Source organism: Pipistrellus hanaki (assembly GCF_964339955.1).
Source record: "Pipistrellus hanaki genome assembly, chromosome: 11".
Lineage (NCBI taxonomy): Eukaryota > Metazoa > Chordata > Mammalia > Chiroptera > Vespertilionidae > Pipistrellus > Pipistrellus hanaki.
This window is the reverse complement of record NC_140513.1, coordinates 16,226,151-16,239,396: the sequence shown is the minus strand read 5'-3', so window position 1 is coordinate 16,239,396 and position 13,246 is coordinate 16,226,151. Positions and strand designations below refer to the sequence as shown.

Genomic DNA, 13,246 nt, shown 5'->3' with positions numbered 1-13,246 from the left:
ATTCAGTGAGGTGTTGACAGTATTTAGCATGTATGGCCTTTTGTAAACACTCAGTAAATATTGATTAAGAATCATCACCTATTTTTCTGCTTTTCTCTTATCAGATTGATAGTAATTAGACTATCATATACTTGATACAATTATATCCCACTTCAATTGGGGAAGATGTGTAGGATTCCCCACAGCTTACTTTGATTTCATCCTACCCTTAAGCCAAAATTTATTCATTCCTACATCTCCTCCTTCTCAATCATATAGTTTACTATTATTAGCTCCTTTAAGATTATTTTATTTCCCAGTTAGATCTTCCTCTCACAGCTCTAGTGATCTCACTTCCCACATTTACTTCTACTTGAAATAACATGTTTATTATGTTATTGCATCAACTGCTCGTAAAAATTTTATGAATTCCTCATGAAAACGAATGCAGTTGGTGAGAATAGGGACTGTCAGATGTAAAAAAGGATGTATTCTCAGTCTAGTTGCTATAATTTAATATCTTCTAAATTATCAATGCTAATAAAGGTCAGTATGCAACAATTAGTTGATGTTAATTTTACAGCGAAAAATAAGCATACAAACACATTCAGTTACACACTTTGACACATTGAATATCTGCCAGGATTCAGTGTTTGCTTGAACTATATGTGTAATGGTGCAGATTAATGTTATCCATTTGTTTACACTATCATAAATATTTTCCTCTTCAATATATGAGCTTCTGCATTATAATATATGATACTATTTTTTAGGTCACTATCTTCATAGATATTGAAATTATTCACTTTGACTTTGGCTAGAGAAAATTATTTTAAAAAATCTTCAATTATTGGAGTTCAATTACACCATTTAGTCCTACCTTGCCATTTAATTTTGTATTATGCTTATCAGTAAAACTTAATACTCTTTTCTTTCTTCCTAACATTTAAATGGTCATGCTCATTGCTTTAACATTTAATATATGCAGGAGATTTTCTTAAACTTGCTAATATTGAGAGTTGATCACAGTATTTAAAGTTACTCTATCAGTAGGCAAGATGATCTTTTTATCACACATGTCTAATTTCTACTCCATCCTAGTCCCTATTCAAATAGCTGATATACATGAAAATTTGTGACATGCTTAGCAAAATAGGTGTGCCCATGAAAATAATAAGCATTTATTAATGGCATTAACTATAATTATTACTATTAGAACTCAAAAATTACAGCAAATCTGTTTTGGTTCTTAAGATCTGAAAAGTTGGCTTCCACTTAAAGAAATAGTTGAGGCATATCCACAAGATATATAAATTCAGAAAAAGTAGAAAGCAACCTGACCTATTTAAAGGAAGGGCCAATTCAGCCAACTACTAAGAACAGGTGAAAATGAAACTGAGAAGTGACTGGAAGAATCCCAAAAGTGCCTGCAAAGACCTCCTAGGTTGGCAATGGTGAGGGCGGAAGATGAATCTGGACCATGGTCAGTCAGGGCAGATGAGCATTTGCTACATGTTGTGTCATTAACTCTGAAAATTAGTTTGAGCAAATTAGAAGAACTCCACAGTGTCATTGGATTCTGAGCTATACTTATTGCAAATGAGTAGGAAAAGATAGGGCTTTATTCACCACTGCTAGCTTCTAATGAGGATATGCAGGCGAGGCTTTGGTACAATGTGTTCACTAAAACCTAGGTGTCATAACAAACAGAGAAATACCCTTTAACACAAAGGCAAAGCTCCCTTTCTATATTTCCATCCTCAGTCGGTGTGTCTCTGAAACAATACTACAAATATATTTTGCCCTTCCATCTTATCTTACAAAGTTCAGACTGTGACATGCAAAATTACTGATGGAACTCCACCTCTAGTATGGTCAAACATAGATGTTTTTCTTTTTTTCTTTTTCTTTTTTTTAAATATATTTTATTGATTTTGTACAGAGAGGAAGGGAGAGAGATAGAGAGTTAGAAACATCGATGAGAGAGAGTCATCGATCAGCTGCTTCTTGCACACCCCCTACTGGTGATATGCCCACAACCAAGGTACATGCCCTTGACCGGAATCGAACCCGGGACCCTTCAGTCCCCAAGCCGACGCTCTATCCATTGAGCCAAACCGGTCTCGGCAAAACATAGATGTTTTTCTAAAAGGGTGAGCAATGGGATGGCTAGCACTTAAAAACATGAAATGCCTTATGTGGATTATTTTATTTAATCCACACTAATGATCTGTGACAAAGGTTTGTCATGGTGCTATTTTAGGAAACTGAGGAACAGAGAGGATAAGTTGCTCAGATAGAAGTGTCTAAGAAACTAATTAATGTTTAATGCTGTCTGTTCCATTAAAGACCAACATAGTCATGTGTGAGATTGTCCAGAATAGTGTCAGAAGGGGGAAGAAGCTGGAATTCTGTAAATAATTGAGACTATAATTTAAAAAAAAAGAAAAAGAAAAGAAAGACAATGGGTATAATGTTTTCAATAAATTTAGCAGTGAAAAGGGCAGAGTCAAAAAAGTGAGCAGTAGCTGGAGGCATATAGGTAATGTTGGTTTGCAAAATTTCTCTTTTTAAAGGATAAAAAATGTTAAACTATTAATGAGAAGGAGTCTGGAGAGAAGGACATTTTGAACATGCGAGAGAGGGGGAGGATTCAAGGGAATATTGGTGGTGCTTGAGAAGGCAAAAGGGGTGTATTCAGGGGACAAGTGATGCGATCAACTTTATACAGAGGGTGACCACATGTCCCAGTTTTCCCAGGACATTCTGGCTTACACCTGTTGTCCTGAAATAATTATTAATAGAGTCTCTCTACTACTTCCAAAAGTATCCAGACTTCAACGATAAATTATATGATCACCGTGCTTAGACAGGAAGAGAAAAGTTCCTTCCTTGTAATAGGAAGAAAGGAAAAAGCAGTGATACCAGTATAAATGAGTTAATATGTTTGGTGGATAGAATTTGAGAATGCTCTGTTCTGATGGTCTCTATTTCCTGTAGGAAGTAGAAAGTAAGTTTATCTTCTGAAAATACTTCTATAAAGGGGGGCGGAGGGATACGGAGAGCACAAGGGTTTAAAATAGCTGTGGAGAATGGGAGAGATGACTCACAAGGGAAACCGGGATTCCTGGGCGACATTAAATGGAGAATGGGACATGAATATAGAATGGGGGTTTTATTGTTGGTTGGGTTTTTTTGTTTGTTTGTTTGTTTTGTTTTGTTTGTTTTGTTGGTTGTTTTTGTTGTTGTTGTTTTTTTGTTTTGCCTAATTGCAGGTTATTTCCTCAGCTTTGCTCACCATTACAGGTATAAGTTCAGAAAAAGTAGAAAGCCAAATCCAGGGGCAAGAATCAAGCATCTGAGTTTTTCCAGAAAGTAAAGAAAACAGGGCAAAGGACTTGAGAATATTGCAAGAGAATAATCAAAGCGATGAATCATGCAATCTTCATGTACCAAATAACACAAACTTCGATTAAACATTTATAGCTCCAGCAATTTGACAGATAAGATAATATGAAAATCTTATGACTATAAACACCTAGAAATTCTGGATTGGTTGTACGACTCACAAGAATAAAATGTAAATCTTCAGAGGTCAGGAATGAATAGGAACTTTTAAAACAGAGCCACATTCTCGTGAGCTGGTTCTGCATTGTCCTGGAGGTAATGAGAGATGATGTGCCCATCTCTACAACCTAGAATATTGGTTTTAAGACTCTTAAGGGACAGTAGACAAGGTCCTGGGATCCTGTGAAGTAGAGGTTGGCATGAGATCCTTGCATAAAGCTGATAATTACTGATGTGAAAAGATGGGCTAAAAAAATTCCATCCATAGGCTCAGAAAGACAACACAGAGGCTTGTCTGTCTCTACCTGGACTCCAGGTGTGCGAGAGGAAAAACAGGTCTGCTTATGAATGAATATTCAACACTCAGGACTATATCCCACATAGGTTTGATATCCAATTCATATTGTTAGCACAGATGGAAAATTCCCCGATAGAGAAATTAACATTAAAATTGGTCCCAAGTAAAAAATTTTACAACAAAAGCTCTAAAAAGAAATATCTTGCCCTGGCCAGTTGGTCTTAGTTGGTTGGAGCACTGACCTGTGCCCCAGAAGGTTGCAAGTTCAATCTCCAGTTAGGGCGTATATGGAAGGTAACTGATCAATGTATCTCTCTCATATCAATGTTTCTCTCTCTCTCTTCCTTTATTTCTAAAAATATCAATAACATTCTAAAAATATATGTCTTACCGAGGTTAGATAGTATTTTCATAATAAAGCCAACTAAGGATGAGTTCACAATGCAAATTCATAGCATCCACAGCAAACAACCTGCCTTGAGTGAGAGGCAGTTGGCACAATGTACAAAGCTTTAAGCCATTCAGACAAAAAAAAATTGGGCAAAATTAAAGCTGGAACCAAGGGAGGGTTCTCAGTCATCAATACTAGTGGGAAGAGGTGGCTTAAAATCAGGACAAAGCTGAGAGCCCCAGAGCAGACCAAGAACAAGAACAGAGCCCTTCTAGACAGAAGGTTACTGTAGGCTTTCCTGCGGCTTAAACAACTTCTCATTTGCAGGGGTTTCCCAAAGCAGAACCCCATGTCAACACTTGGGGGAGGCATTAATGGGGAATGAGGATAGAAGGACAACCATTTGGCAAATTTAAGTGGCCTCAAAGCATGAGTGCCCATCACTTATCTGGGCACTTGAGTCTGTCAGTCTATTGCTCAGCAGTCTGAAAGGCTTCATCACATACTCGTAGGGCTGACCAGTTCTATTGAAGGCATTTTTAAAAAGAATTTTTGAAACCTATGCAGTGCATAAGACAATAAATAGAGTTGCAGAAGACCAAAATAAATTGTGTGTGTGTATTTGTGTGTGTGTGTGTGTGTGTGTGTGTGTGTGTGTGTGTGTAAAAATATCCATACATATAACTATCAGAGATCAGGACAAATTTCAGAAATATTAAACTTCGACTGTCTTCTTTCCTAGAGATGACACTGCCTTATTGAATCTAGAAAAGTAGAAGCAATCATGTAATGTTTACACATTTGATTTGCTTTTTTCTTTGTTTATACTGCAGCTCTTAATATGACAAATGCCACAGAGAGAGGTATTTAAAACCCCAGTGTGTGCTGTGCTCTCGGTGATTGCAATTTTAATAAAATTTGCAGTGGTCCTGTTCCCGGCATCGATTCTACTTTTTGATGCCACTAACAGGTTTGATTTGTTGTCATGAGTACCTGTGTATTTAAAAGCCAAACCAAAAAAAAAAAAAAAAAAGAGGCACAAACCTTTGATATCCCTGGAATTATCAAGAGGAAAATTAAATCTGCATGATTAATACGGTGCATGCTCTAAAAGAAGAGTTTGACCCATGCATTCTGATTTTAGGGGGTATTATGTTGCATTCTCACCTAAACATTTCTCTTATTGCTTTTAAGAAACAGTGGTAAAGTGGTCCTTAGGTTGAAGAGTTGTCAGTAAAGGCCTCTAATGAAAAAAATGTTATATTATTATTTTAGGACTGAAAAGACAATAGTTCAAATTAGTTTAAAATAGTTTAAAAAATGTTTCAAAAATTTGTCTTAAATTATTTAAGATAATTGAAGTGTTTAATATAATGTTTGCATTATATTAATTGAAATGAGAAACTGTCTGAAATATGCATACCCCAATTAGGCAAGCTTTTTATTTCCACTTTTTAGGTATTAAAATAAGATGCACAAGTGAAAACATGCACCAAAGAAGAAGTGTTCTTTGAGTTTTCATTCATTAATTCATCCAACAAAGTTTCATGGAGTGATTTTGCAGGCAGTGTGCAATGCAGAGAAGGTTAAGCCTTCTCCAAGGCTTCATTTCAAAATGTAAATATTTCAATCATGCAAAGATATCCGAGAAAGCTATTAGAACTCCTATGGCAAAATGAAATTTGAATAATATTGCATTCAGTTATTTCCGTCAGAAATAACTTTTAAATTTTAATTAGTATATTCATTTCCATGAATACAAGTTTTCATGAATATATAAGGCGTAATTTTTGGAGGAAGTTTAATGTTCTGGACAATAACATGGACTCTAAACTCTTGAGAACATTACCTTGGTTCCAGAGTCTAGAGTAAACTGTCTAAGTTCAAATCCTGGCTCCACTACTTACAACCTGTGTAACTTCAGGTAGGTTACTCAGTCTCTGTGCCTCAGTTTCCCCATGTGTAAAGATGAGGTTAATAATGCTCTCACTCAAAGTTATGGAAAGATAAACTTACATAATATGTTTAAAGCTCTCATAAAAATTCTTGGCAGAGAATTATGATTCAAATAATAGTTATTTTCAATGTTGGTTCTATGGCTAGTATAACTTCCGTGCAACAAAAGAAATATTTCAACACTTTTGAAAACAATTATAGTTCTTTATTCTGTGTGTCATCTTTATCTTTGAGACAGAAGTATTATAAAATTCAATGGCAAAGACAAAAAATTTCATTTAAAGTAGAGTTAAGCCCAGCTGGAGTAGCTGAGTGGTTGAGCATTGACCTATGAACCAGGAGGCCATGGTTTGATTCCTGGTAAGCATTCATGCCCAGGTTGCAATCTTGATCCCCAGAGGGGAGTGTGCAGGAGGCAGCCGATCAATGATTCTCTTTCATCATTGATGTTTTTTTCTCTCTTTCCCTCTCCTTTCCTCTCTGAAATCAATAAAAATATACTAAAAAAAAAAAGTTGGTTTTTATTAACTTTGGCCCTGTCAGAAGAATAGCAGTAGACTTCAAATCTGGAATGGGCCCTAGACATCACATAACTCAATCCTTTACTTTACAGATAAGGAAATTTAAGATCAGAAATATTATTACTACTTTACTCAAGTTAGCAAGGAGCTTGGATGTCCTGATTCTGATGTCAATATATCTTCCATTAACCCATCCCTATCTTTCCTTTCTCTATATTTACGCTGTGTAGATCAGTGTTCTGGAGCATTTGCATGCTTTAGCTTCGGATAAACCTGGGTGTTGTAATCCTGTTTCTGCCACTTACTACCCTGTTTCCCCGAAAATAAGACAGTGTCTTATATTAATTTTTGCTCCCAAAGATGCGCTAGGTCTTATTTTCAGGGGATGTCTTATTTTTCCATGAAGAAGAATACGGTACACATTTATTGTTAAATGAAAATAAAGAAAATTTATTACCCGTATACGGTACGGTAGCACGGTAGTTGGCAACACAAACCAGACAAACTGTGAATCCTACAGTATCAAGAATTTATTCATTTATTCAATGACAATCATGTCATCATCTTCTGGAACATCATCATAACAATCTAATTCCTGAATTTCCTGGTGAATTTCTTGTGACTCCATTTATTTCAGAATCAGTGGACCAAATCTCTCATGTTTAGCAAAAGCATCCTAAGACAGAGCCTGGGGCGGGGGGGCTTATTTTTGGGGGGATGCCTTATATTTCACTCAGAAGGAAACCTGTAAGTAAGTCTTATTTTCGGAGGATGTTTTATTTTCGGGGAAACACGGTAGTTATGCAAAGTTGGATAATTTACTTAACCTCTGCAAGTCTATTTCCTCATTTGTAAAATGGAGGCATATCCCTTAGAGCATAGAGTTCTTAAACTATCCACTGCCTACCTGGTAGTTCTTTGATACACATTGGCTGCTGTGGGTATTGTCTGTTGTTTACATTGCTTGAGAGCTAGAGGACTTCTACCCAGAGAATACTGCTCGTTAGGTTTCTCAAATTTCACAAATAGAATGTCAACATTACCAACTGCTTCTCTTGCTTCCAAAGAACATAAATCTTCCCTCAAGCAGCAATGCTTTGTACCTGCATACTCGGTACTTGTTAGAGATTATAACTTTGCCTTGGCCCCACTGTGACAAGCAATTTAAGAAGCTGTGTGAAGATGTGCCTTTGCTGGAAAACTGCAAAGCAACTGTTTAGAGCTAACTTTTCCTATCAACAAACAAACAAACAAATAGTATAACAACATGAAAGTGAAGGTGACCTTAGTGCACATCCTGAATTATATCATGTGTTACTCACCACATAAATAGCCATTTGGCAAAAATTTTGTTGAAAATATTGATCATTCCATCAGTCATTGCTCTGAAGTAAATCTCTAGTGAGAATTTGCTTTTAAAAATTTAGTGCCTGGAGGGGGGGGGGGGGGGGGGGGAAGGAATGGTCTCCTTTGAGAAACTGGCATTTCACTTTATTTCCTGTAATAATAACTGTTTATTTTCTTTTGCGTCATTTTTTGCCTTAGCTGGCATGTATCTCAGAATCCAATTTGAAGTTTAGTCACAGTATGTTACAGTAAACCAACCAGAAATCTCCTTTTCCCTGATGCTCATGTGTTATTTAATTTCTTTTTAGTATACTCACTTCAAAACTTTTTTGGAAAGAGGTGGAATTAACAAAGTTGATGGATTAATGGAACTTTTCCTTCAGGGTAGTAGTTCTAAAACATCAGTGCAGATCTTATTAGAAGGCATAGCTCCAGGATGCATTCCCCAGAGCTTTGGATCTGATAGGTCTGTGGTAAATCCTTTTAACAATTTCCTATGATCCTTTTGCAGATAGCCTATGAACCACATTTTGAGAAACACTAATTTAAGGATTTCTACTTGGAATATCTTTATTCCAGCTGAAGCTTAAAAAATTAAGGAGAAAATTAGCTTTCCATAATTAGTAAGATAACTGTTAGGATAGCTTCACATTTATTCATTTGTTGAATACCTAACTAAATTCCATGTAATGAATTAATTTCTAAGGATATAGAAATAAATAATGGTTTATTTAGTAAGGAAGATAGACATGCAAGGAAGTAATTACAATAATTAAAGTTTAATATATTTGCAATGATATCAGTTTGTACAGGATACACACACAGGACAAGGGAGATAGTGAGAGGTCAGGGGAAGCTTCAGATATGTGAGGGCCAATGGGCTTTGATTGATGAATCACAACCAGCTCATGGTTCAGATCATATCACAATGAGGGAGGCAAAAATAAAGGTTTATCATGAAAACACAGTCTGACACTAACTTATAACCAGGGAATAAAAGGACTACAGAGTTTGGGAGAGGATCTATTAATGGTGTTATAAAAACCAGAGTGAGCTGCAATTTGACTCACAGACTAACACTGAGATTATACCCTATTGTATCCTCTTTTGGATATAGTTTTTAAATGGGTATATAACTACTATCTCATCAGCATGGAATGTACAGTTTAGGCATCCCATCTCAAAGGTCACAGAAATGCTCCCAATTAAAGACACTTTGATAAACAGGATGCTATGGTGTCACTTAAGATTAAGGTTATGGCTCCTGCTTCTTTCCCCAGCTGAAATATCTGGTTAGCTATCATAATAGTAATAATAATATATATGGTATATAAAGAATACATTTTGGTTTTTAATAAATGTTAGCTTCTTTGACTGCTATCACAGCTCAAGTATCTTCCATTTCATGACACCAAATACAAAATGTTATTTGAAAATAAACTATGATTTTTTTTTTTTTTTGGTTAATCCTCACCTGAGGACATTTTGTCCTTTGGTTTTTGGAAAGAGTGAAAGGGAAGGAAGGAGGGGATGGGAGAAAGAGAGAGAGAGAAACATTGATGTAAGAGAGACACATCGATTGGTTGCCTCCCACAAACACTCCGGCCAGGGTTGGGGATAGAACCTGCAACCCAGGTATATGTCTGAGATTCGAACCCAGGACCCATAGGTGTGCAGGAAGCTGCTCTAACCACTGAGAAACAACAGCCATGGCAGAAAGTAAACTATGATTTTGATACCAGATGTACCACAATTATCTAAGATATTAATATTTGAGGAAGTTGAATGAAGGATACCTGGAAACTATATTATCTTGGCTACTCTTCTGTAAATCTAAAGTTATTTCAAAATAAAAACCTTTCAAAAGGGTAAAATAAGAAAGGTTTCTGTCCTGGTAATTACACAGGTTAGTTCTCCCATTAGTAACAGACAAAAAAGAGATTCTTTTTAAAAGAATAAAAATAGTGAATTGAAACTTAAGTCCAACTTTTTATCGGCTTATGGTTAAACCACTAATATATTTTCAGAATTACTTTAACAAAAAATACTCTTAATAGTTGGTCTATCCATGTCTGAGACTGAAAAAAAAAAAAAAAAAAAAAAACCAGACCAAAACAAAAAAACAAAGTTAACTTCATGTGGCTCATCTCTGAATTAGCTGGTAAACACTTCGTGCCTGTAGTCATTATTCATCACCCGTATTTACCAGCTCGGAAAATGTTATTATGTCAAAGGCCACAGAGATGTTTCCAACCCAAGCCACTTTAGAGGATCGTGATGTCACAGAGACAGGCGAGCCTTCCTGTGAGCAGAGAGTCGCTGTCTGTGAGGGTGCCGTGTGTGTGTTCTAAGGGCCTTGCACTGGGACTCCTTCAGAGATGGAGCCACGTGAATAAACCTCCCCAAGCATAGCATGCTTCAAAGGGAGCAGAAATGTAAACAGCAGGGCACACCAAGATCAGATTTGTTTGCTTTAGCATTTAAGAAGTCAGGAAAGAAAGACCAGGTATTGACTTAGGTTTATTGTTATGTATATCAGGTTTTCTCTTAATGATCGGAAAACAAAACAAGATTCAGTTCAGAAACCGTGTACCACAGAGCCTCAATGTGATCACTTTTCAACCACGCCTGGGCCGATTTTTTCTTAAAGTAAAAAAAATAAAAACAATTCAAATGACCCTTTTTGTTTTTTGTGATGCTTGTTTCTAACAGGAATCTCCAATGTCTAAACGAGGATGCTAGATGAGACAAATATAGCCTTTTACAAAGTGATTCAAAGAATTCAGTACTGATTAGCATCCATGTTTTAATAACAGGGCCTAGGGAATGGATTTCTCTTTCTGCGGCACACAGATCTGATATAGAGGGAAAACAAGAAAACAATGAGGAAATCTGTGATCTCGTGCTCTGGTGGTCTTGTGTTCAGTGCATGCAGTGGTGCCTTTAAGAGGTTTAGAAAAGAGAATTACTCTGACATTTCAAAGGTATGTTATCTTAGATGCTTAAGAACAGTGGACAGGCTCACTTACGGTGAAGACTGACCTTTGCTAAGGAAGCTACAGGCCTGAGACGTGACTCCCCACCATGGCCTTCCCAGTTGGACATTTCTGATCAGACCATCCTGCGTGGTTACTCCCGGTCACTGAGCTTGTCAGGGCTGCCATGTGAACCCCCCTGAGCAGGTCACAGAAGTTTTTTTGTTCACAGAAATTTTAAGTAGTCTTTGATCTTGCTACTTAAAAATAAGTAAGAACATGCCACTGATTTGGTTGGTGAAGGCAGGAAAAGTTCAGATAGAGAAAACTATAAATGGAAAATTATGAGTTCATTTACATTTAAGAGGATTGGTGTTAAGTGTAGAAATGAGGCCTTTTCACTATGATGCTACATACAAAGCAAAAAATTTCTGGCTCTGCACCTGCAGCAAATCTATCTCAGATTCCTTGTCTGGAAAATCGGCTGAGCAATATCCGTTATGTATAATCAAAAGGATATGGTCAGAGTTAAATGAGATAATATATAATGTGTGCAAATATCCATAAACTGCAAAGAACTCTGCAATGTATTTTCAGCATTGAGAGTAGTTAACAATAGCATTATTTTAGAATTATAAATACAAGTTGCAGTTAACTTATCATTAATTTGAAGAAAGATCTAAATTGACACGAACAAATAAACCTTCCCAGAAAGAAAAATAGAGTTTCATGTGGGAACCTGTATCTGATATGGTTATATTAAACCTTGTCTCTTTCCTATAATTTTTTTATGTAATGAATTATCAATTCTGTCTACCCAAGTTAGACATTTTTACATTTTCTTTGTAGCTTGCTTCACTCGCAGTTTCCTAGCAGATGGTGAACTCATCCTCTGTGCTCTGAGCAGCCTCTGAGAGCTGAAACAGAGGGACTCTCAGCTGGTGACAGGCTCTGTTCTGCAGAAACCCCCTAATCCTCTGTTTACCACAACATGAGTCTATTGCCATAGAAATGATAGCTGAGATCCCAGATTCAACATCCCTGACTTCGCAGCAGGGCCTTGTAAGAGGAGAAGCCACGCTAACAGGAAGAAACACATTTTGTAAGAAGAGAGTAGGGAGTCTGTTACCTTGAAAGAAAAGGTAATTGTCAACATAAATAAAAATGCATGAGTGAGCTATGTTGTTGGTGTGCTGTGGTTTACTTTCTGTGGAGTACTGCCTGGCTAACAACAATCATTTGAAATTTTACATCATGTAGTAGTTAGCTTTGAAAAGGTCAGCCTTTCCCTTGATTGCATTTGTTTTTTATTGAAATAAGAAACAAGCAGATTCTAATTACTTGTTGCACAACTGATATTCCCTTTTCATGATGTGTTGTTTTTGTTTGTTTTGTCTTATTTTTATTAATAGAAGAAACTGAACCTGAGCAAGATAATAAAGGTATTTTTTTTTTCTTTCTGCACTGCTTCTTTTAAAATGTACGGCTCCATTCAATTGTTTCTTTCTGCTGACTTCATAAACAACTCTAAGTGCCTTATTTTGTAAGGAAATAACATACGGTGTATGGGGAACATTAAGTCAGCATTTAACAGAGTGTTATTACAATAGATGGGCTAATCTATTATATAATGTACTTGGTAACTATTTTATTAAGAAAAGATTGAATCAACAGAAATTTTAAAGTTGGTATTCCAAATTCTGAAAATGCAGACAAAGTGAAATGAGATAAATCAGCAGGAGACTATCAGTGTCACACAGGCTGGAATGGAAAGTAACCTTTTGACTGAAAGTCTTTGGGGAGGAGAGGGTGTTAAAATTTTTGAAGAAATGTAGAAGTATCAAGGTGCCAGCTTGGGCTTTTATTGTTACTATCACAAAAAGACAAGTATTATGCAATTGCTCCAAACCAATTAAACAAATTAATTTTCAATTGTATATAGTGCAAAGTAGCTGAAAATCATTTGTTTTGGGGGGGTAAAACCCTATCCTAGAACAAGTTTTCCTATGACCAATATTAGACTGGAATTATTTGAAATGGCACCTCCGTATCATAATAACTCAAATATGGTATTTGTGCTGTGTCCCTATTTCTGAACATCAGGCTACTTACAACTAAATTTAGATGAAATAATTTCACCTGTTCCTGTGTAATTTTTTTTAGTTTAGTTTTATTTGTGTTTGCTTGCAATTTACTATCAGCCACTTTTTAT

General features: G+C 36.2%; 1 protein-coding gene across 1 annotated transcript in view; it reads left to right on the top strand.

The window, feature by feature from the left end:
• MUSK (muscle associated receptor tyrosine kinase) overlaps window positions 1–13,246 on the top strand; it is a 63,841-nt gene that overhangs the window by 16,412 nt on the left and 34,183 nt on the right.